We start from the raw sequence: 25,001 nt of genomic DNA on the forward strand, positions 1-25,001 counted from the left end.
TGTTTCATAATTACAACCCCTAAGTAGAATTCGTGCCTCATATCGAAATTACTGAGTATCATAATTCTTCCAAGTGGTAAAGATACCTCAAGACAAATGCTGGGCATAGAAGCCACAGGGCATAAATCTGCAAAAAAGTAAGAAGCTAACCTTTTCAAACAATGTTGCTTCTCTCTCACTTACCAACTGTACATTTCCCTGCATAGCCCCGGAAGGTGACTGGTTAGCCAGAGACGGGTAAGATTCCTCAAGGGAGGAACAACCTAGGACAGGCACAGTCGCAGGGTGAGAAATCGGGGATCAACAGAGGTGAGGCTTAGAACTTCACCACCCCTGTTTTGAGAGAAATCTGCATCTGTGGATGTTTTTTGCCCTTGTCTACGTTGGATTAACACTTAGTCTATAGGCACACACCTGATCATCTACATTTCTCCTCTTACAGCACTAAACTATGTTTTCTACCTTTATGTTGCATCTACCTACCACTTCAGCATTTTATTAAAAATAAAAATAATAATAATAGAGAAATAAGAGATTCACATATAAATCAAGTATGAAAATCAAACGAATATTCACATTTGACCTGATTGTTTATAGTTCACAATGCGTGATCAAAACCGAAAGTTTCTGTGATGACTGCTCTTGCACTGTTCACCATGGAATAACTTATTCAGTATGTAAGAACTTGTTCACCATGTAAGAACTTGTTTGTTATGCTTCAGAAGATTGGAGACTGTTGAGAATTAGGCTTGGTGTTGATTAATGATTGTTCATTGAGTCCCCTATATAGAATTTTATTGTTGTTAACAACCATATGATCAATAAATATGAGAGATGCCCTCTCAAAGAAAAAATGATATCCTCCTTCCTGCCTCCTCCTCCTCAACTACCCTACCTCAATTTAGATTTCTTCAGAGTAATTTAGCATCTGTATCTTAGTGTCATTATCTCTAAAATGGGGTTGATAACAGTACCTACCCCACAGGGTTGTTGTTAGGCTGAAATGAGTCAGAAGCTCTTAGATGAGTGTTTGACACATAGTAGAGCCGTATTAGTCTTTGATCTTTTTTTGTCTGTTTCATTTATGACTTGTCTTCCCCTATAGGAATGACAAACCTGAGCCAGGGACTGTTTTTGTTCACTATTACAACCTGAATTCCTGGAAAGTGCTTATCAGTAAATATTCATATTTTTTGAAGCCTGGTTTAGTATTGCAGCCATATGTACAGACAGCTGAGAGGACAAGAATAAAAGATCAATTATTTCAGTAAAAGCAAGCTTGTTTCACATTAGCATGAATCATCATAGTAATTCAAGCCAGTTTGGAAATACAATATTTAGCATTATGACTTCTAGAAGCTTCAAGTAGGGAAGTGGTACAGAACTATTTAATTCATTAATTTCTTAACAACAGCATGGTAACAGAAACTAAAACAATGAAGAATGAGAAAACAAAAGCATACGTTACTTTTTGTTCCTGCTTTTGATGCACAGCTGGTGGAGGACCTTGACAGCATTCCATATGTCTTCCAATACGGGGAATTTCTTGAAATATCTGGGATTTTCCAAAACTTCAATCACCAAACTGTCTGAATTTAAAAGCCATAACTAAAGATATAGAGAGAAAATGATAGGATATAAGGTATCACCATCCTACTCATATCTCATGCCACCACTTAAAAAACCAAAACCAAAACCATAAAAATGCTAGGAAAAAAATAGCAGAATTATGTACATAATTTTTAAGCAAGGAAGCTTTCAAAGTATAACATTTAATTGAGCCACTGACATCATAAAATTTTTTAAAAAATGACAACCAACTAGGAGAAAATATTTAATACATATATAATAAAGTTATTATCTATAATATATGGACTTCCTAGAAACCAAAAAGTGGGAGAAAAACCCAGCCCAACAAAAATACAGGCAAAGAATATGAACAGAATTAACAGAGTAAATGAAAAATAAGCATATATTAAAAGTTGTTATAGAACTATTAACAAGGAAAGGTGCCGTCTGTGTGCCACCTTCTTCACTTCGCAGACCAGCAAACACAGAGAGATGGGGGACCTCCAGTTCAGAGGAGGGTCTGCAACGGGAACACGCACCCGGTGCTGTGGAAGGCGTCCTGGGTCTGGATGCACGGGACTCACCAAGGGCCTCAGCTGGAGTCAGGCTTCGGTCTGGTCCCCACAGAGAGCTCTGGAGCATGAACTGCACCTACGGTTGGTGAGACCTCAAGGCAGGAGGCCCCAGCTTTTTGTAGCCCAGGATCAAATTACTCGCACTGGGCTGATAGGGCAGGGTTGGGGAACAAGTAACTTCCCAGGCAAGGTGGCGTATGTCAGGTATGAGCAAGACACTGTGAGCCATTAGCAGCCCACACCCTCAGCAGCTGGGAAATGGGTGCCCTGGCTGAGGAATGGGGATCTGGATGGGGCACCAAAGGGTTCCCACTATAAGGGATAAATTAGTAGAGTGTTTTGGAGTGATAATTATCAGAGTTTAAAATACACAAATTCTAATCTTGCAACAGATCAGCAGCCTGTTTCTCAAGTGCTAGAACACACATGTAAGGATTATTGTCACTGCAACCCTGTCTTAGACAATGGAATTGTAGTCATTAAAGAGCCTGATCTATATTTATACTAACAAGAAACAACCCTCATGAAATATTTCTGTGTGAAGTAGGCATGTTGAAAAATATGCTAGTCATATGATTCTGCTTTCTACAGAGAAACAGAATGTAGATGTATATACATATGGTTGTTAATAGATAGAAAAAATGTTGATTTATGCTTATCAGACTGACCTGCACACTGTACAACATAGCAGGGCAGCAGGGGACAGGATGGGGGAACCACCACTTACATTATGTTATTCATATGGAAATACATACAGTATTTCAAGAATGAACTACTTTTATAAAAATGAAAAAAGTTTTAATTTAAATACATATTAGATTTTAAACTCCTACTCCCAATTTTTAACTTAAAAACCTTGCAATAAAAGAAAATTAGAACTGATTTCAGGTATGACTATGAGGTGTATGTAGTATCAACCTCAGTTAGAAAATATTTCAGCTTAGGATGGATTTATCTGTGATTTGAGAAGCAGGAGCCCCTATAGTGGGTGGCCAACTAGAAAAGCCACACCAAAAATAACCTCAATCCCTTTCATCCTTTTAGCTACCAGGTTTCCCTATTAGCTTGTGAGTTTTTTGAAGGCATTTTTATACTGCTTTGAGCACTGAATTTTTAAATAAAAAATGCTCAATATATGTTTACTGCTTGAATAAAACAGATGTAAAGGCAGAGAAGAGACTTGGGCCCTGATTTTTGGATTTTTACATACATAAATGTGCCCAGTTTTTTTGCCAAGCATTATTTTTAAAAGAAACAGATGCTTGTGGTACACACAGGGGATGGTCCTAACTACAGAGCCTCTTCAAAAACTTGTCACATCTTCTCAAATATCAGTGTTGAAATCAGTATCCCAAAGAGATATATACACCCCCATGTTCACTGCAGCACTATTTACAATAGCCAAGATGTACAATTTAAATGTCCACCAGTGAACAAAGGAATAAAGAAAATGTGGTACATACATAAAATGGAACAGTATTCAGCCTTTAAAAAGGAGGAAATCATATGACAACACAGATGATCCTTGAGGACATCTAAGTGTAACAAGGAAGACACAGAAGGATAAACACCACATGATTCTGCTTAAATGAAAACTCTAAAATAGCCTAATTCATAGAAGCAGGGATTAGAAAGGAGGTTGCCAGGGATGGGGGGGGGGGGGAGAAATGGGTCATTGCTAATCAAAGGGTATAAAATTTCAGTTATGCAAGATGAATAAGAGACCTAGCAGATCTAGAGATCTGCTGTACAACATCATGCTTATAACTAACAATACTGTACTGTGCACTGAAAAATTTGTGAAGAGGGTAGATCTCTCATTAAGTGTCTTATACAAAAAAAGAGAAAAAGAAAAGGAAAGAGAAGGAAAGAAGGAAAAAAAGGAAGAAAAGATAAAGCAAGCAAAAGCAGGAGCAATAGAATGTATTTAAACATAAAAGTATCAGTTGGATGTAAAGAAGTTAAGAGATAGATTTGTGTTATACTAACAAAGAAATGCCAGTAAAAACTGAGAGTGAAAAACTTTATTTTGTGGTGAGCAGGAATCAGGCTTTATTTCTCATTGTATCTCTAATACCTAGCACTTAGAGACGCTTGACCATTTGTTATTAAATTAAGGGATCTAGATCTGTGAATCAAACTGATAATAAAAAATTCAGTTTGGGCTCACTTACCTGCTAGACGTGAGCATTAAGAAAAAAGAATGACATAATTAAAGAATTGAGACTCTGGATTACTAAACTGCAAAAGACTGGGTGAAATAACCTCTTACGAAGATGTACACTTTGCCGTCATGACCTTGAATGGTGAATCTGAAAGTGCTTCTAGCAGAGTAGAGTTCCACCAGACTATTGTGCTCAAAGTCACGAATCCCAGAAGACCACCAAGGGGCCAACATTGATGCAAAAGCAAAGTGCCTTTATTCGAGCTAGCTCGAGCTCAATCTCTCATCTACACCAACGCAGTGGCAAGGTGCCAGAGAAACAGAGCGCATTTTCCCCGAGAACAAAGGTTTTATGGGTTTCCAGGGCGGTTGGTGTGTGTGTGTGTGTGTGTGTGTGTGTGTGTGTGTGTGTGTGTGTGTCTGTGTGTCTGTGTGTGTGTGTGTGTGTGTGTGTGTGTGTGTGTGTGTCTGTGTGTGTGTGTGTAATAGCCATGGCCCTGGCTGATTGGCTAGGCCTGGCGGTAGTTGGGGGGTGATGAGTCATGGCTTTGGTCAGCTGGCAGGGTCCAGGGGTGGTGGGTGTGTTCTTGCTGACTGGAGGGGAGAGAGGGACTAAGCTCCGATTGGGTGAAATAGGATCCAGGTCCCGATTGGCTGAAATAGAATCTGGGAGCTTGCCCTTTCATTCCCCCTTTCTCTGGATCCTAAGAAGGGACCCAATCATGGGTCTAATAAGGTTTTGCAGTTGTAAGGAGATAAAGGCTGATACTGTTGTCTTAGCACCATTAGCTGGACTGTATTAATTCTATCTTTAATAAAAGTTATCAGTTTATTGAGCATACATGGTCTAAAGGTAACAAGATTACTAGGGGCTTGTATTGAGCACGGAGGACTATCAGTTGGACGGCCCCCACGTGGTCTCTGACAATCTGGACCAGCCTGTTGATGATACAGGGCTCAAGGGTTAGTAAAAGGAGTAGGATGGCAAGGGGTCTTTGAATATTAAAGATAATTTCCTGCCTTGATTTCTCTCTGGGACACTGGCACCTTGGTTCAGGCGCACATCAAAAGACTGCATGCCCAGCCTCTAAGGTGGGCTGAGATATTGTCTATTTGCTAAAGAATCCTGCCTTTTACTATGCCATGTACAGCTGGGTCTGCATGCTAAGTCAGTTGCTCAGCTTGCAAAATTACCTAGTCAGATCTGAAGGAGGGAAGACAGCACATAGGCCTGGGCCTTTTAGTATGCTAAAGTGAATCTTATACACGATTACAAATGATTAGCATAATAAAACATGTGCTACTCTTCTTTATCTGGGGAACATTAACTGATCTCACTGAAGAATGATTCTAGAGCTTAATGTTCAACATAGTTTTAGTAGGGGGGGTTCTAGCATGTAGTTACATTGCTCTGATTGCAAATATCCTGCCTTGCTTTCTCCAGAGGCTCTCACTTTATTCTGTCTAAGCCAATGGTCCCTGTCTCATTCTCCTCTCTACAGATAAAGACTCTAGCTACTCCTAGGGAAAAGGGGTGATGACCACTCTGGCTGCTTTGTGCTGAGAAGGGGGCGCAGTAAAGGGTGCAGCTATGTCTCCATCACTGGTCAGTTGAGAGGGCATTGGAAGGTTGGCACTTCTATTCTGGGTTTCATTTCTATTACTATTTGCAGTTTTGTGGCTTCTAGGCAAGATAAAATAAATTGTGTTATTAGGTTAAGTAGCAACATCTGAAGTTGGATTTTCCCTTCTGGAAGGACAAACTTGACAAGATTAAGAATGCATGGCTGAATATGAGAACTAGAAATATGAAGAATCTAATTGAGAATCATAGCCAGAATCATAGCCAGATATCACGGGGAAACTAGAATTCTGGATCGAGTTTACATCTCAATGACTAGTATTAGGATTTAGTATAGATAAGATTGCATTATTGAAACAATACTTTTCTCTAAAGTCACCCTCATTTTTATTAGAAGTAGCCAGATTAAGAAAATAATTAACAGTTGGCTTGATTATTTGCATAAGTGCAGCAAGAAGAGCAATTGATTACATGGGATCTTTTAAATGTGGTTTGCAGGAACTTTTTGTACGGAATTTCAGATTGAACTTTTAAGGGCTTCTTGAGGCCAGAAACCTAAGCCAGACTTGCCATCAGGTTTTTCCTGCAGTACCTGTAGATTTGGGTGAATTCCTCTCTTCTTGAGGTTCCTAAGATATTCCTGAGGTTCCTGCACTTGCCAGGCAGGAAGTGACCTTCCTTATTCACCTGGTAAGGCTGCTGGGAACTCTGTAAGCAAGATACCAGGCCAGTTCTTCTATAGGGCTTTGTTGGCTTTATAAAGTCAATCTTAGTTCCTTAAAGCTGTCTGTTCATATCTGAGTTTACACACTTGTCTCTCAGGTATGACGTTCCAGTCAAAGCCTTGGTAATATAACCAGTGTTTTTAATAGGTCCTCTTACAAGGAAAGCAGATTCTATTGAACTTATGCAAATAAACATACTGCCATGAAATATAAAAATAGTCACTAAGAGTTTTTAAATTCTGGAGGGATCAGGTAGAGAGAAAGATAAAGTTTCAATTCTGCTTATAAAGGCTGTCATTTACTAAACTGTTGTCAGCTTAAGAGAAAAAGCTTAAAACACTTTATCAACAACATTTGAAACAAAAAGCCACCAAATCATCTCCCTTAGTTTACTTAATCCTATGTAACTAATACCTGTTCTGCTAAAATCTAGTTTTTTACTAGTTTAGGAGTAATAAAACAGTGAGTATAGATGACAACAGACTTACAAATGACAATGGTTAAAGATCTGATGAGAGCTTACTGTAAGATAGTTGTCATAAGGAAATTTGGATATTTCTGTAACACAAAACATTCAGTAACAAAGTTCATTCCCTGTGACAGTGCCTTCTAGATAATTAAGTAGGTAAATAAGCCAAATTAGCCAAATATTTTCTCCAATGAGAAAAAATTCCTCTGACATATTCCAGGGGCCCTCTGGAAAATATCAGAGTGAACTAGAGGTAGCAAACACCTTTTTGAATTTGATTTTGGGAAGCTGTTAAAAGTTTTAAGGCACTTGCTTAAATAGTTACTCACATTAGACAAAGCTACACTTCACTTTAAGCATTTTTCTTTGAAATATTTAACAGCTACCATCAATTTAAATGACTTTAGGTAAACTTAGGCAGCTGATAACCATAAGGACATGTCTATTCAGTTCAACTTAAATTAGCATTAATGCTTAATATCTTCTATTAGAACTTTAAGGAAGTTTTAGAATGCCCAATTTTCACAAGCGCTTGTCTTTAAATCAATTTTTATTAATTACATCCAGAGGTAGAAAAATATTTTTCATTTACACACTTAGACACAAACATACAGATTGAGACGTCATGATACAGTGAGAGGACAGACAGAGCTCCTGGCGTGAGCCAGGAGGGGACAAGAGAGCCTGTGGTGGTGCATTGTCTAGGAGTTTTATAGGCAGTTGAGGATATTTGGGAACATGAAAAAAACTTAGAGGTGTGTACTTGAAGGCAAGTAGTAGGTGTTTAGGATTGCAGGGGGGACAGAGAGAGAGCTTGGTTCGGAGGTAGGAGAAAGCCTGGATATATGGAATCTCTTTCCATTTGCCCATATGCTCACAGAAGTTATATAAGTCATGGAGAATTTTAGGATCTAAAGAGCCATTTGGAGGCCATTTAGACTGATTGTCTAAGGGATATTGTGGCCAGATCTCATTACAGTAGTGAACAGGTTTGAGGTCTGGAGTGAGGTGGAGGGGCTTTAGATGATTGAGTAAGCACCCTAGTGGTGAATCTGCGGGAACAGAGGGGCCAGATCCCATGGTGAGAACGAGACTGTTCAGAAGTTGCTGAGGCATCTGTGAGCGATTGAGAAGGTCACGGAGAAGACCAGGCACAGTTAGGGGGTCATCACCACCTCTAACTGTGGGGTCAAGGCAAAAACGCCAGGGAGGCTCGGTACCTGGTACCAGGAGTTTACGAGTAGTGTAGACACATAGATAAAGGGAGACTGGGCCTCAATGGATGAGGATTCTCACCATGGGGAGGCAGAGAAGGGTCGACTATGGGGATCAACCATGACTCTGAATGTCGTGGTTGGGGGTGCCCATCCTGGAGGAGCCTTGGGGGTGCCGGACACTCAACGGTCACTTCCCAGGTTCCAAAGGGACATTTAAGTTGACCATCAAGGGGAGATTCACCAAATCGAAGGCCAGTGTTGGGCGAGAAGATGAGTGACTGGGGAAATGGACGGTGAGCCTATGGAGGATGATCGGGCAGTGAGGGTTCCCAAAGCATCTCAGCTTCCCAGAGGAAGAGCAAAGTCAATGGGAGAGCCTCATCTGAGTCATAGCACCAATGAAAGGGAATCTCGCCATGACCCTCCTTACCCAGAATGACTCAGGAGACAGGGGCCCACGCAGGAGACTTCATTATCTGAAGGAGAAAGTGGCTGCCTCAGAGGTAAGAGGGGAGAGAGAGAGAGAGAGGGAGAGGGAGAGAGAGCAGGGGACAGAGAGACAGAGACTAAGAGAGAGAGCAGCGGGACAGAGAGACAGAGAGAGAGTGTGACAGAGAGACAGAGAGAGAGAGAGGGCAGCAGAGAGAGAGAGATAGAGAGAGGGCAGCAGAGTAGTGCCTTTTATTGTGGTGGATCCACTTGGCCTGTTGCTTTGGGGGAGGGTCGGGATGTTTAGAGATAAGGTGGGGTAAGTGCAGTCAAGCCCAGGCATAATTCTCACCGGCTTATGTGCTTGGGACCATGGGGCAAATGGAGGATAGAATAGTATATTCTTACAGTTGGGAATTGTACATTAATAGATTCCATGAAGATCTGGGTAAATGTTAATGTGAAGTGCACAGCATCTGTGCATAGACTTTGGGATACTATGATTAAAAAGCCTTTCTCAGTGGCTCCTAGATTGTGGCTACTTTATAGAAATGAGGAAAACAAATGGCTAGTTTCTTGGTAAGTGGGCCATGGCTGTGATGTGCCTCGTTTTTGCAACCTTTCATATGTGAGCAGAGGCTTGCACCAGATTCACCTGGGGCGTACTCTTCTGAACAGACACCAAACTCTCCAAAGTCTCAGGACTGTCTCCCTGCAATCATCAATGGTTTGTCTTCTTAAACTAAGTCATTTTTAGGAAAGTTTTACTGAATATTAATTTTATCACTATATTGAATAGTTTGGAATTTCTTTTAATAAGAAATCAAATCATTAGATGTGGATTATCTTAGTTTTGTTCGTCAAAAAATATATTTATCTTTTCTTGATTCTTTCATATTTGCACATTTTCACCTGATATAAAATCCTAGGTTAGCAATTTTTAACTTTTGAGTATATCTATATTATCATTCTACTGTCTTCAAACTGCTTTGAAGGTAATCCATAATTTTTCTTTCACCACTTTTAAGATTTTCTCTGTCTTTATTTTTCTGTAGTATCATTCTGATGTGTCTAGCTACAGATTTTTTAAATTTATCCAACTTGGATATCATTTAATTGGAATTCATTGCACCTTCTCAATCCGTAGAGTGTTGTTCTTCACTTGTGTAAAATTCTCAGCAATTATCTATCCAGGTATTGCCTATGGTCCATTATCCCTCCCTTTTCTTTCCACTAGTCTGACTAAAAGTATGTTAGATCTTCTCAGTGTATGTTTTATGTTTCTTACTCTCTCTTCTAAACTTTTCATTCTCCTGGTCTTTCTGTGCTGGATTTTTCTTCTGGTCTGTCTGTGCTGGATTGTAATTTTCCTTTTCATCTATCTTCTGTTCATTAATTCTTCCTACAAATTGTGCCTAATCTGTTGTTAAAAATACCATCTGACTTTTAAATTTCAATTTTATTTTTTGTAACTTCTATAGTGGATCTAGTCCAAATATACTTACTACAGTTTCCTTTTGATAGCTTCAAACCTGTCTTTTATATTGTTAAATATAGTAAGCTTGGTTGTTTTACTGTTAAAATTTGATAATCCCAAAAACAGAACTCTGCTTCTATTGTTTGCTGTTTTTGTTAGTTCTTATTGATGTAGGTCTAGTTTATTTGTGTGCTTATTTATCTTTGGGTTTATGGTGAACACTGTAGTTGACAAATTAATTTGTGGGAATGAGTTTTACAATGAAGATATTTTCTTCAAAAAGTGATTTGAATTTGATTTTGCAAGGAAATGGTATTATGTCTCATCCAAGACAAGCTAACCAAGTTCAAGCTTTGAAATTCCCTGAAGCATCAAAGGACAGATACTTCTCTGTAATTCCCCAGGACAGTTCACTTCTGATTCACCTTCACTGTAAAGGTATGGCCTTTAAGTTCTCATTTTGTGCAGTCTTTCTGTCCTTACTTCTTAAAGCAATGAAAATAAAAATCATAGTTTTAGAGAATTAGCAAACTGCAGGAAAATGGGGCTTCAATTTTGTAATTTGGATTTCCTTTTGTGGTAATTTATATACACTTTGCATTTACTTTGCTCTTTATTCCTTCCTGTGGATTCCAATTACCATCTGGTACCTTTCTTTCAGTCTGAAGAATTTTCTTTAGCATTTTTTGTAGAGAAGTTCTTCTAGGAATGCACTATATCCACCTACTTATATGAAAATATCCTTGTTTTTGCCTTCATTTTTGAAGGGTAGTTTTGCGGGCCATAGAACTGCTAGCTGACAGGTGTTTCTGGTGCCTGCCACTGGCCCCTACCCCCATCATTTTGATTATCTCATTTTAGTGTCTTCTGGCTGCCATTGTTTCTCTAACAAGTGTGCCTTGTGTCATGAAATCCTTGTATATAATGTTTTGTTTTTCTTCCTGCAACTTTCAAGATTCTCTCTTCATCTCTGGCTTTATCAGGTTGACCACACTGTATCTGAATGAAATGCTGTGTTCAGGTTACTTGAGATTCATTGCAATTCTTGAATCTGAAAGTTCATGTTTTCATCAAATTCGCCAAGATTTCAGCCATTTTTTTCTATATTTATTTTCTCTGACCCTTTCTTTTTCTCCTCACCCTCTGAGACTCCACTTACACATATACCAGAACACTTAATGTTGTTCCAAAAATCTCTTAGGTTCTTTTCATTTTGTTTCAGACTTTTTTCTCTCTGTTCTTTGGGTTGGTTAGTTTCTAGTAATATATTTCCAAGTTTAATGATTTCTTCCCCTTCTGTTCTCTCAAATATGTATTTTAGCTAATGAAGTAAATTTTTTCTTAAGTTACTATACCTTTCAGCTCTGTAAATATGAAGTTCTTTTTTGATGTTTCCAATTTGTGATTTGCTATGTGTTCACTCAAAAGGGTTTTATCTTTTCATTCTTTGCCATATTTATAACAGCTACAATGTTTTCATCTGCTAAATCTAATATTTGTGCTTACTCAGCATCTGTTTATTGAGTCCTATTTTTACCGTGAGCATGAATCACTCTTTTCTGTTTTCTTGCATATCTAGCAAGCTTTGTAGGGAAGGAGAACACTGTCTGCAGTACACTGTAGCCATGATGGATCTCGTTTTGTTCTTATGGGTTGCTGGTTTACTAGTATAGTGACCACACCTATAGCCACTACTGTCTCTGCTCAGTCTCATTCTGTTTAGGCCGGCTCCCTAGAGAATATTCAATATACCGACATGTGTTGTCAGCAAATTTGAGGAGAGGTCTTGTCCAGACACCTCAAGCCATTAAGTCTTCCACCTTCTGCTGCCCGGCTGGGTGCAGACCGAAAAATGTAATCAAAGACATGGTTGCATGCTTCTCTAAATTTCCAGTTCTCTTTGAGCTCCATGGCATCTAGTTGTGCATTATAGGTTAGCAGTCAGACAGAGTAGCATGAAGAACTCATCTCAGTCCTTCCATAGCCCCTTGCTTCCAAAATCTCCCTATTGAATTTCTAGTTTCTCCTTTGCCAACCCTTAACCAAATCTACTCCTCTAGATGATACAGGTGTGGAGGATTTTCTATCCAAGTTGGGAGGGCAAGGGAACAGCAATACCCCCAAGCAAAAAGGGTCAAAATTTGTCATTCTAACCTAACACAGTAGCTGTTCTTCATAACTAAATACTTCTCAAAACATTGCTTCAGTTTGGTCATTTTCTAGTAGTTGTTCTTACTAATTTTTTGGACGTGTATAGTTTTATACTTGTTTTCTACAGAATGGAATTGCCCATTTTATTTATACCAAGGTTTTTGGAATTGAGACCTACTGATTTATTTTAGAGTAGATGTGGATATAGTTCTCCACACATGCACATACTAACCTCTTAATTTACTTCACATTTTACATCAAAAGATTTTTGGTTAAAGTGATATTCTGTATTTACATTACTATGACCATTAATAGTCCCACAAAAATGTTTCCTTTTTTGTTCAGCCTTCTGTTTTTCTGCAGTGCATAATTGCTTTCTTTTTCATTTATTTAGTTTCCCAAGCAACTTTAGCTAATTCTTCCCATATGATGAAATGGCTTCCCTCAAGATTATTTGTTACATGTGTTAAACAAATCAAATAAATTTTTAGTTTCACTTTATAACTGAAAGCATTGCAATCTTCTCTCCCCTCACTTCAATCCAGTTGTTTTCTCCAGGCCTGCTATACATCCCCAACCCTGGGACTTCCTAATCTTGCTCTTCTCTGATAATCTGTTACCCAAATACATGCCTTCTTTTGAGGTTAAATCCCTACCTTTGGTGAGTATATCCTATGGCAGAGTTCTAAGGAAAATAAATCTTTGAGGTTTGTTTTGAGACCTTGTATTTCTAAAAATGTATTATCTTCACATTTGACTAATGGTTTGACCGTATAGAATTCTGAGTTATAATTTTTTTTCTTTCCAAATTATAAAGGCATTGCTTCACAGTGTTCTACCTCTCAACACTACTGTTAAGAAGTTCAATGTCATCCTAATTTCTAGTCCTTCATATATTACCTGCTTTCTTCTCTCCAGATACTTCATGCTTGGTGTTCTGAAATCACTTAATTATGTGACTTTGAGTAGCTTCCCAGCCATCCCTCCATTAATTATATTATATACTTGGTAGGCCCTTTCACTTGAGAAACTCAAGCCCTAGAAAATAGCCTTATAATGTATTTTGGTATTTTTCTTTGACATTTTGTTTGATAATTTCCTGCATCCTGTTGTCTCTATTCCATAATTTCTGTTAGCTAGATGTTGGGTGTCTTAAAAGGCTCAATTTATTCATTCATTCAACAAATATTTACGGGGTATCCTTATATGCTAGACACTGTTTTAGTGCCAAGTATAGTGATAAATGAGAGAGACAATATCACTATCCTCCTGAGGAAACTTGCATGGGGATATATAATATGGAGATATATATATATATATATATATGGAGAGATCTGCCATGGCATGTCCAAATGTGTGAGCCCACAGTGCAAGCTGCATCCAAACCTCCTGCATCCATCCAGCCTTGACATCTCTATTCCCCTGTACCCTTGTCCGGGAATAGTATGAAATACACAGGATTAGCTCTCAAGGGTTTTGATGGGTGATGTGCTAATGTTTTAGATTCATCCAGGGATTTATGTTGGTGTTCATGTGTGAGGCTCATGCTTCTGGGGACCCCCCCTGGGGTTCGGTTCAGTTGCAGTGTTATTAAATTTTGGTTTTCCCTCCAGGGCTTCATGGTGCAGAATCAGGTTTCAGACTAAGGGATTTTGGATTAGTGTTACAGTGACAGGGTGCAGGCAATGGTTAAGGTTAATATTCAAAGTAGTTTTGATATGTCATTTGTAAATAACATATCCAACAAGGGGTTAACATCCAAAATATATAAAGAACTCATGCAAATAACTATATTAAAAAATCAGCAGAGGATATGAACAGACACTTATCCAAAGAAGAAATTCAGATGGCCAACGGGCATATGAAAAATGCTCCACACAACTAATTATCAGGTAAATTCAAATTAAAACCACTATGAGATATCATCTCACACCACTTAGGATGGCCACCATCCAAAAGACAACAAATGCTGGTGAGGATGTGGAGAAAGGGGAACCCTCCCACACTGCCTGTGGGAACATAAATTAGTTTCACCTTTGTTGAATGCATATGGAGGTTCTTCAAATAACTAAAAATAGAAATACCATTTGGCCAGGAATTCCACTCCTAGGAATTTACACAAAGAATTTAGGAGACCAGATTCAAAAAGACATGCACCACAATGTCTAATGTAGCACAATTTACAATAGCCAAGAAATGGAAGCAACCTAAATTTCAGTAGTTGAATGGATAAGAAGATGTGGTACATACACCCAATGGAATATTATTCAGCCATAAGAAGAAAAGAAATCCTGCCATTTGCAACAACATGGATGGAGCTAGAGGGTATTATGCTCAGTGAAATAAGCCAGGCGGAGAAAGACAAGTACCAAATGATTTCACTCATATGTGGAGCATAAGAACAAAACAAAAACCGAAAGACAAAACAGCAGCAGACTCACAGAACCCAAGAATGGACTAACAGTTACCAAAGGAAAAAGGACTGGAGAGGGTGGATCAGAAGGGAGGGAAAAGGGGAATTATGACTAGCACATATAAAGTAGGGAGTGTCACAAACAAGGCAGTATAACACAGGAAAGTCAAGTAGTGGCTCAGTAGCATCCATCTTACTATGCTGAAGGACAGTGAGTAGTGTAATGGGTTATGTGGTGGGGACTTGATAATGAGGGGAATATAGTAACCAAAATTTTGCTCATGTAATTGTCTATTAAAGATACAAAAAAAACCATGACCCAAATGCTAACCCTGGCCCCTCACCCTCACCCTCACACTCACTTTTTCCCACACCTAAGCGTATGCATCAACCTAACCTAACCCTAAGGCTAACATTAAACCTGCAATGTAACTCTCATTGTAACTCTATCCTTACCCTTCCCTGAACCCTAAACTTAAACCTGGCCCCTTCAACCTAACCCCTCACATTCATCATCACCTTCACCCATACCTAACTGTAACCCCAAGCCTAAACCAACCCAGAAACTTAATATGGAACCTTAAACTTCACTCTCAACCTAATCATTTCCTCACCTTAAAACTAATGCTAACCATAACCATAAGTCTAGCCCCAAAATATCCCCTTCCCCCAGACTTAACCATAATAACTAAACTTACATGTAAACCCTCCACCTAAACCCAAATCCTAACACTGTCCCACACCACAATTTAATCCTAAAAATCCCTATGACTAATCCTAACACTACCCATACCCTGAAACCCTCTGCCTCATCTCATCATCACACACACTTCACCATAACCCTAAACCTCAATCTTGCCCTTACCCTAACATTTAACCTGAATCCTAACTCTCTGAACGTAACCCTAGCCTCCCCATACACTTAACCCAAAACCTAAACCTAACCCGAACTTTAACCTGTACCTGAATCCAAACTCAAACCTCTAGCCAAACCATAAACACTCTCAGCCAACCCTGGCGAACCTGCTCAACCACAAAAACATGGACATTCAATAATGGGAGAAGATATTCCTTGTCTTCTCCAAACACAGTTAATGAGCAATATGGTGGAAATCCTATGGAATAAAATGCATGTATACAGAACTCTACAACTTACACCAAAATTGACCACAAAGAAATTTAAAATGCAAAGGTATTTGCATTCCAAGAAAGGAACTTACATGACCTTGGGTTTAGTGATGAGTTTTAATACCAAACACCTAAAGCCAAGCCACAAAAGAAACATAATTACATGGACTGTATAAAATTAAATATTTCTTATCTGTGGAGGACTTGTTCAAAGCACTCAAAGCAAGACACAGAATGGGAAAGTTTATTTGCCAAATACATCTCTGATAAAGGGTTTGTACTAAAAACATATATAAGGAACCATAAAACAAACAAACAAACAAATCGCTGAACCACATGGCTTCACCACTGAATTTTATCAAACATTTAGTGAAGACCTAATACCCATCCTGCTTAAAGTTTTCCAAAAAGTAGAAGAGTAGGGAATACTTCCAAACTCATTCTAGGAGGCCAGCATCACTCTACTACCAAACCCAGGCAAAGACACCACAAAAAAAGAAAATCACAGGCCAATATCCCTGATGTACATAGATGCAAAAATACCAACAAAATACTCCAAACCAAATTCAAAAATACATCAGAAAGATCACTCATCATGATCAAGTAGGATTTATTCCAGACACGTGGATCGTACAATATTGGAAAATCCATCATCATCATCCACCACATAAACAAAGAGGATGAAAACCCCATGATCTTCTCCATAGATGCGGAAAAGGCATTTGATGAATTCCACACCCATTGATGATAAACACTCTGAACAAAATGTGTATAATGGGCAAGTACCTCAACATAATAAAGGCCATATATGACAAACCCATAGCCAACATCATACTTAACACAGAGAAGATGAAAGCTTGTCTTTTAAGATAGGGAATAAGACAAGGATGCCCACTCTCCCCACTTTTATTCAACATGGTTGTGGAGTTTCTAGCCATGGCAATCAGCAATCAGTCAACACAAAGAAATAAAATGCATCCAGATTGGTAAGGAAGAAGGTAAGCTGTCACTGTTTGCAGATAACATGATATTGTACGCAAAACTCCCTAAAGAATCCACTCTAAAACTACTACATCTAATGTCTGAATACAGCAAAGTTGCAAGATACAAAATTAATACACAGAAATCTGTTGCATTCATATAAACTAATGATGAACTAGAAGAAAGAAATCAGGAAAATAATTCTATTCACAATTGCATCAAAAAGAATAAAATACCTAGGAATAAACCTAACCAGGGAAGTTAAAGACATACATCATGAAACCTACAAGACACTCAAGAGAAATTAGAGATAATAAATGAAATACATCCTGTGCTTAAGGATAGGAAGAATTAATATTGTCAAAATGGCTATCCTGCCTAAAGCAATCTACACATTCAATGTGATCCCTATCAAAATACCAACAGCATTCTTCAACAAACTGGAGCAAATAGTTCTAAAATTCATATGGAACCACAAAAGACTCCCAATAGCCAAAGCAATCCTGAGAAGGAAGAATAAAGCTGGAGAGATTATGTTCCCCAACTTCAAGCTCTACAACAAAGCCACAGTAATCAAGACCATTTGGTACTGGCATAATAACAGACCCACAGACTGATGGAACAGACTTGTGAGCCCAGATTTAAACACAAGCATATGTGGACAATTAATATACGATAAAGGAGCCATGGACATACAATGTGGAAATGACAGTCGCTTCAACAACTGGTGTTGGCAAAAACTGGACAGCTTCATGCGAGAGAATGAAACCAGATACTGCCTAACTGCACACACAAAAGTTAACCTCATAATGGATGAAAGACCTGAATGTACATCATGAAACCATAAAACTCTCAGAGAAAAACATAGGCAAAAATCTCTTAAATGTAACCATGGGCAACTTTATCCTGAATGAATCTCCATGGGCAAGGCAAACTAAACAAAAAATGAACAAATGGGGCTACATCATGCTAAAAGGCTTCTTCTGTACAGCAAAGGACATCATCAGCAGAACAAAAGGAATCCTACAGTATGGGAGAATATATTTATAAATGACATATCTGAGAAGGGGTTAACATCCAAAATATATAAAGAACTCACATTCTTCAACACCCAAAAGGCAAATAACCCTATTAAAAAATGGGTGAGGGATATGAACAGACACTTCTCCAAAGAAGAAATTCAGATGGCCAGCAGGCACATGAAAAGATGCTCCACATCACCAATTATCAGGAAAATGCAAATTTAAACCACAAGGACATATCACCCCCATTAGGATGGCCAACATCCAAAAGACAGCAAATGCTGGTGGGGATGTAGAGAAAGAGGAACCCTCTGACGCTGCTGGTGGGGAACGTAAATTAAATCTCCCCTTGTGGAATACATTATGGAGGTTCTTCAAAGAACTAAAAATAGAAATACCATTTGTTCCAGGAATTCCACTCCTAGGAATTTAACCTAAGAATGCAGGAGCCCAGATTAAAAAAGACATATGCACCCCTACGTTTATCGCAACACTATTTACAATAGCCAAGAAATGGAAGCAACCTAAGTGCCCATCAGTAGTTGAATGGATAAGAAGATGTGGTATATTTGTACAATGGAATTCAGCCATAAGATTAAACTAATCCAACCATTTTCAACAACATGGATGGAGGTAGAGGGCATTATGCTCAGTGAAGCAAGTCAGGTGGAAAAAGATTAAGTATCAAATGATTTCACTCATCTGTGCAGTATAAGAACAAAAAAAACCTGAAGGAATAAGAGAGTATTAGACTTGCCGAACTCAAGAATGGACTAACAGTGACCAAAGGGAAAGGGACTGTGGAGGATGGGTAGAAAGGGTGGGATGAGGGGGAAAATGGGGCATTACTATTAGCACACATGATTTAGTGGGGGCATGGGGAAGGCAGTATAACACAGAGAAGACCAGTAGTGATTCTACAGCATATTATTAGGCTAATGGACAGTGACACGTATGGAGTTTTCATTGGGGACTTGATAATGGGGGGTGTCTAGTAAGCATCATGTTGCTCATGTGACTGTTTAATACTGACACCAAAAAAAAAGAAACACAGAGTACCTGGGATCTGGTTTCCATTTTCCCTTATGCTGTTAAGGTGGTCAGCGCCCACCTCACCGAGATCACACCCACGGCTAGGGCACCAGGCTCTGAAGTGGAAACCTGCTCCTCTCACCATGCACTTTCTGTCTCTCGGAAATTGTCGCCACTGTGACATCATGGAAACTGGAGGCAACAGTGCCGCTCTTGCAAAGTCTACCCCTAGAGGGCGTGCACTGCCCAGCCGTGGGAAGCTGCATCATCTTAGCAAACATTAGGGGTTCTGGCCTATATATATATACATACACATATATATATATATATACATGGAGAGCACTGCCATTGCACTTCCAAATGTGTGAGCCCCCCGCACATGCTCCACCTACACCTCCTGTGTTCCATCCTGTCTCACAGGCATCTATTACCCTTGGTCCTGCTGAGGGATAAGAATGATATTGAAAGCATTTGCTTACAGGGTTCTGATGGATACTGGGTTAATGTTTTGGATTTGCTCAGGGTGTTATGTTGGGGTTCGTGTATGAGGCTCACGCTTCAGGGGTCAGACCTGGGGTTGGGTTCGTTGCAGTGATAATTAGGTTTTGGGATTCACTCCAGGGCTTTGTGGTGCCAAAGCAGATTGCAGGCTCACAGTTTAAAGTGTTTGGGTTATGGTGACTGAGCACAGGGTTAATATTCATTTAAATTTTATGGCTTGTCTCAGGGTTAGGCCTATGGTTTAGGGAATATGTGTTAGAGATTTTGTGTGTGTGTTGTGTTTTCATTGTTATTGGTGTCATTTTATGTTTGTTGTTTGTGCTGTGTATTGTGTTGTTTTTGTGTATTGTGTACAGTGTTTTGAGTGTGTTGATTATGTGCACTGTGTGGTTTTTTGTATTTTGTGTATTGTGTGTTGCGTGTGTTTTGTTTGTGGTTGTGTGCTGTTTTATATAGTTTGTGTTGTGTTGTTTGTGTTCTAGGTTTTTTTGTTTGTGTTTGTGTTGGTAGTGTGTCTGAACGTTTTCATGTGTCATTGTGTGTGTTGTGTTTTGCCGGTATTGTATTTGTTGTGTATTATGTTTGGTTGTGCATGTGTGTTGTACGTTTCGTTGTACAACCCACCAGCAGTGTAGGAGGATTTCCCTTTCTCCACATCCTCACCAGCATTTGTTGTTCCTAGTCTTTTCTATGTTGGTCATCCTAACTGGTGTGAGGTGACATCTCATTGTGGTTTTAATTTACATTTCCCTGATAATTAGTGATGTGGAGCACCTTTTCACATGCCTGTTGGCCATCTGAATTTCTTCTTTGGAGAATTGTCTGTTCATATTCTCTGCCCATTTTTTAATAGGGTTATTTGCTTTTTGGGTGTTGAGACATGTGAGTTCTTTATATATTTTGGATGTAAACCCCTAAGTTTTGAGTTTTAAATGCAAGTGCTGGAGTTTCTGGGACACCTTCTCAATCCACTTTCCACATTCACAGAACTTTACCTGCTGTTATACAGGAGCTGGACCCACATGGGCTAGGCCCACACGCATAGCCATGCTCCTGGAAAGGCAGGTGAGGCCAGGTCTCCCTTCCTAAACCAGGGCCTTTTACTCCCAAACTCTCTCCAATTCCCCTTTCCCCTCCCTGGGCAGTGTCTGCTGCTGCCTTGGCTTCCTGAAGAACCCCAGTCTGCTGGCTCTCTCCAGAAGCCCCTTCACAGGCTTCCCTCTCTCCAGGTGGGCCTCTGGCCCCTCCCAAGTGTGGGCGCATGGCCTCTTCTCTTCTGCTGGCCCAGCAGTGCCTCCCCTCAGTCTCTGTGGAACAAGTGACAAATGAGAAGAGAGCCCTCCCCCAGGAAAGGGCTGGGCCGGTAGACCCCTCCAGGGAAAGCAGGATAGAAATATATTTTCTAAAGCCCAATTACACAGCACTCTTAAAATGTGGCAGTTTTTAAAGGGGAAACTTTTAGAATGAAACATGTCAGAAACATTCCTTAGCCATGTCAGATACATTTGCTCACAGTGCAAGGGAATTGCGGGAACAGGGGAGCCCTGAGTCCACCAGGTACCCATATTTCCCCAATGAAGCCACACTGCCTCCAGGGATACCCACCTTGTTGTTCAATGAGATTTTTCTGAGAGACAGATAGGATGACTGTGGGTAAATTGTAACATTTCCAGAATATCTTGCCTGGCTTTAGTACATCTGCATATCAATAGGCGTTCAGAGGTGGAAAGAAGTATGGCTTTGGTGCATTTGCATCATTCCTCAGGGATAGAGAGAGGTTCATCTCCATATCAATAGGTAATTACCTGGGCAAGGAGGGCTTATCTGTACCTGAGAGGAGAGGGGAAGGGCTGGTTTTGCTTCTGCTGGAGCAGGAAAGAAAGAAGGGCCCAGACTGCAGTTTGTGAGCAATAAACAGATTTTAAACTTCATTTCTCCCTTTGACTGATTTCAGTTTTTAGAGCTATTTTGCCCCAGGACTTCCTCTCCCCAGACTCACAGTGACTCAGCTGCAGGGCCTGGGTGAGTACGGTGAGGCTGTAGGCTGAGGACCTATTTTCCAGGTGGAGGACTGCCTGATTCCAGAGATGGGGAGGAGTAGAGGTTGGCTATATTTAAGCAAATGCACACCTTGGTCCTGCGAAATAAAACGAAATTTTGTTGTTCCCCACGGTGGTCCCACAGGCAAAGGGTTGTAAGCTGCAGAGGCCCAAGTCAGCTGTGCTGTGAAATGCCCAGCAGCAATTCTTGCCAGTGTCCCCAGACACAACTCTCAACCCCCAACCATGACCAGGAAGAAAATCAGCCTGGAATGCTCAAAAGAAGATAACCTGGTCTGGTTCACCTTTCCCTAGAAGAACCGAACCGTTTGAGAATAATTAGCAATCCTAATTGTTCCTTCCCCTCACACAGACAGGGCATTAGAATAATCACCTGCTCTTTTAGGGCAGGGCCTTGATGTATTGATTAACAAAACCTCTCCCATGCAGCGCCCCCCACCCCTGCTGTATGAAAAATTAATTTAACATATTCCAAATTCCAATTTGGAGCAGTTTATCAGAACACGCTACTGGACTGCTCTCAGGCCGTTGGTCCCCAGTAAAACACTGATAAACTTTTCTTAAACCCAACGGAGGGCAGCCCGATTGGGACCGGCATCTTCACAAGCGACCCTGGCCAGATGGAACCCACCTCACTGACCAGGCCCAGCGGCCACAGCAGCCACTGCCCGTCCTAGCCAGGCGGGCCCCACAGGCCCTTTCCCTCCCGGCACCTGGACGCCACCGCGGGATTCATTTCCACACTAGCCTGCCCCAACCTTCCCGTTTCGGGCACTGGTCTTAAGTGGGAAATTGGCACGCCCTGCCCGCTCCCTGGCTCCACCTGGGTGCTCGGGCATGGGTCCAGCCCCGTTGCTCACCTGGGGTGGGCGTGGGGGTCGGGAGTCCGCGTGGCAGGAGTCCTCGGGTCTGGGCCTCAGGGGTCCGTGTCCGCGCCGAGGGACGGAGCTGTGGCCAGAGGTGCGCAGGGTCCGGACGCAGCACATCCTCACTTGCTGGGCGGCGGTCCCGCCCCCACGTGCCCGCACCTCCCTCTCAGGAGGCAGTGTCCTGTCCGCCGGCAGGCGGCGCTGACGGCTGCGCCCAGTGGTATATGGTGCCGGCAGCCCTGTGGGCACCGAGGCCTAGTCGGTGGCCAGGTCGCGTCTGGGGCACGAGCCGCTTCCAGCAGAAGCCTAAGCTGCGGCCGCCGCTGAGCCTCCTGCGGGCGGGTGAGCGCCGGGGGAGGAGAGGGAGAGCCTCGGGGCGCGCTGGCCGCAGCGGGGCGGGACCTGGGCGGGCTCCACCTGAGACCTTTCCCCCCGCCCCTGGGCGTAAGGCGGGTGGTTGGGCGGTCCAGAGAGCTGCTCCTCGGCTCTCCAGCCCCACCCCTCGCCGTCTGGCGGGACCATCCCTGGGGGCGAACCTGGAGGTTACGGTAACCCTTTGACCCGCGCGCCCTCCGTCCCCGCCTTGCCGAAGGGGCACAGCCCCTTATGCGGGACCCGCCGAGGGAACCCCGCCTCTGCCTCTCCGCGCCCAGCCTTAGAGGAGTATGTCCTTGCTCTGGAGGTGCCTCTTCCGAGGGAGTCTGAGGCAGAGACGGGCTTGGCCCCTGCACGCCGCTCCTGGCTCTGACTGCATAGAGGGGGCACCCGCGGAAGCCTCTAGCGGGGCGGGGAGGTCTGGCCCCCTCAGCGACCCTGAAGTCTTGGCCGCCTAGATGGGGATGGGTGACACCGAGAAAAAATCCAGGGCCCCCAAACCTACCCGCGGTCACGCTGCCTGGTCATAGTGACTCCTGGAATCTCTGCACTGTCTGTCCACTAGTTCAGTTCGCTTCTGGCTACAGGAAGCAAGCAAACATGGGTGACGAGTGGAATGGAGTTCAAGTGGACGCCTTACAGGGTCATCCAGTAATTCAACCAACACAGTCCCTGGTGTCCTTTTCTGAGGCCAGCCTACCCACTTGCTCTGCTGGGCTGTGGGTGACACCCGCCTGCTTCTGCGGGCGAGGGCTAATTTTCACATAACCCACCCAGAGCATACCGGGGGGTCATGAGTGGAGCACAGAGCAGAGTGGAAAATTTTCCTCTGCACGTTTCACCCAGGGACCATTTGTTTAAATAAACAAATTCCTCCTCTTTGCTGCAAATACTCCTGGTGGTAGGAGTTTGATTATGAGTTAGTAGGCTGACCCTCCATGGGTTCCTTAGCCAGCAGCCTGGAAGGTGGAGGTTGTGGTAAAGGGAGGGTTGGAGCAGGAAAGGAAAGCAAGCAGCTTGGTAGGTGGGGTGCATTTTGCCTAGAAGGGAACTACCCTCCCCAGACACCAATGGGCGCAACCCGTGGCGCAGCCCCTGATCCTTGATTCCATCTTCCCCGCTGTTGAGCTAGCAAAAGGCGTTCAGGTTAACTGAAATCCAGCCCAAAGCTACCATTTAGCCCTAGTTCCCCTCAGGCCAGAATGGACAGGTCTGGTCTCTTCCTCTTATGGCCTCAGAATATTTGCATACCAACATCCACTCTTTTCCCAGCCAAGTCGCTCCCTCGACTGACTCATCCCATCTTCTTCCTTTCTTGAGCTCCACATTTTCGTCTGCTCACTGGCCGTCTCCTCATGGGCATCACCTGAACCTCCCACCAGTACACACGTCTCCTGCCACCACCAGCAGCCAGCCAGGAGGCCATGTAGAATGTGAGACCTGGCCTGAACTCTGACCCTCCTGTCACCCACACACAGCAGTCCCTCACTGAGCCCCCTGGTCCTTCAAAGCAGTCGCCCTGGGTGTTTGCACCTCTCCCCAGTCCCTCCTGCTCTCTGTTACCCTTGTACACTGTGGGTCAGCTTTGGTCCTTCCTGTGATTAAAAAACTGCTTTGGTGTCCCATCACCTGAGGATGAAGGCCAGCCTCCTGGCACAGCTTTGGGCTCTTCACTGGCATGCCACTCCCTAGCAGCACCCTGTGGGGTTACTGCCCTCATCAGCTCCTCTGAGGCTTTGGCTTCACCAGACACTTTTAAGGACTCTGCTTCCTAGTGAAGTCCTCACTCTGCAGGGTGATGATGCACACTGGGGCTTCCCCACTGGCCATTTCTGTTGTATAACCAGCAGCATAGCCTGAAATTATAATTCTCAGTGAATAGGGCTGTTCTTACACAAGGCCATGGGGTTCTTCAGAGTGGGTATTCTGGTGTTTTACCCTTCATCAGGGGCTCTGATGGGCGATCACTAGGACCTACCACTTTGCAAGGCATTACCACCCCTTAATTTAATGTAAAACTAAATGGAAACCCTTACTTTCACATTTTGCTGCACCAAGGGGAAAATATTCATTTTTTAAAAAATTATAAAACATTCAAGTGAAATTACATATATTAAGATGAGCATAAAACTTTTGAATTGAGAAATGAGCTGAAAATATACTCATAAGTATAAAACGAGTTTAAAAAGTCACCGAGTTCTAAGATCAACTGTAAAGGAGGGCAGAGGGCATCAAGAGTCAGGAAAGAGGACTAATAACATT

At 41.9% G+C, this 25,001-nt stretch overlaps 1 long non-coding RNA gene across 1 annotated transcript; it reads right to left on the reverse strand.

Annotated features, from left to right (window-relative positions):
* Positions 1 to 1,473: 1,473 nt before the first annotated feature.
* LOC140848236 (uncharacterized) lies at positions 1,474 to 22,738 on the reverse strand. The gene is made up of 3 exons (XR_012128803.1): positions 22,356 to 22,738; positions 21,435 to 21,572; positions 1,474 to 1,608 (listed from the first exon to the last, which is right to left on the reverse strand). It is a non-coding gene; the product is annotated as an uncharacterized lncRNA (long non-coding RNA).
* Positions 22,739 to 25,001: the final 2,263 nt, after the last annotated feature.

The sequence above is a fragment of the Manis javanica genome, chromosome 3, assembly GCF_040802235.1.
Source record: "Manis javanica isolate MJ-LG chromosome 3, MJ_LKY, whole genome shotgun sequence".
Classification (NCBI taxonomy): domain Eukaryota; kingdom Metazoa; phylum Chordata; class Mammalia; order Pholidota; family Manidae; genus Manis; species Manis javanica.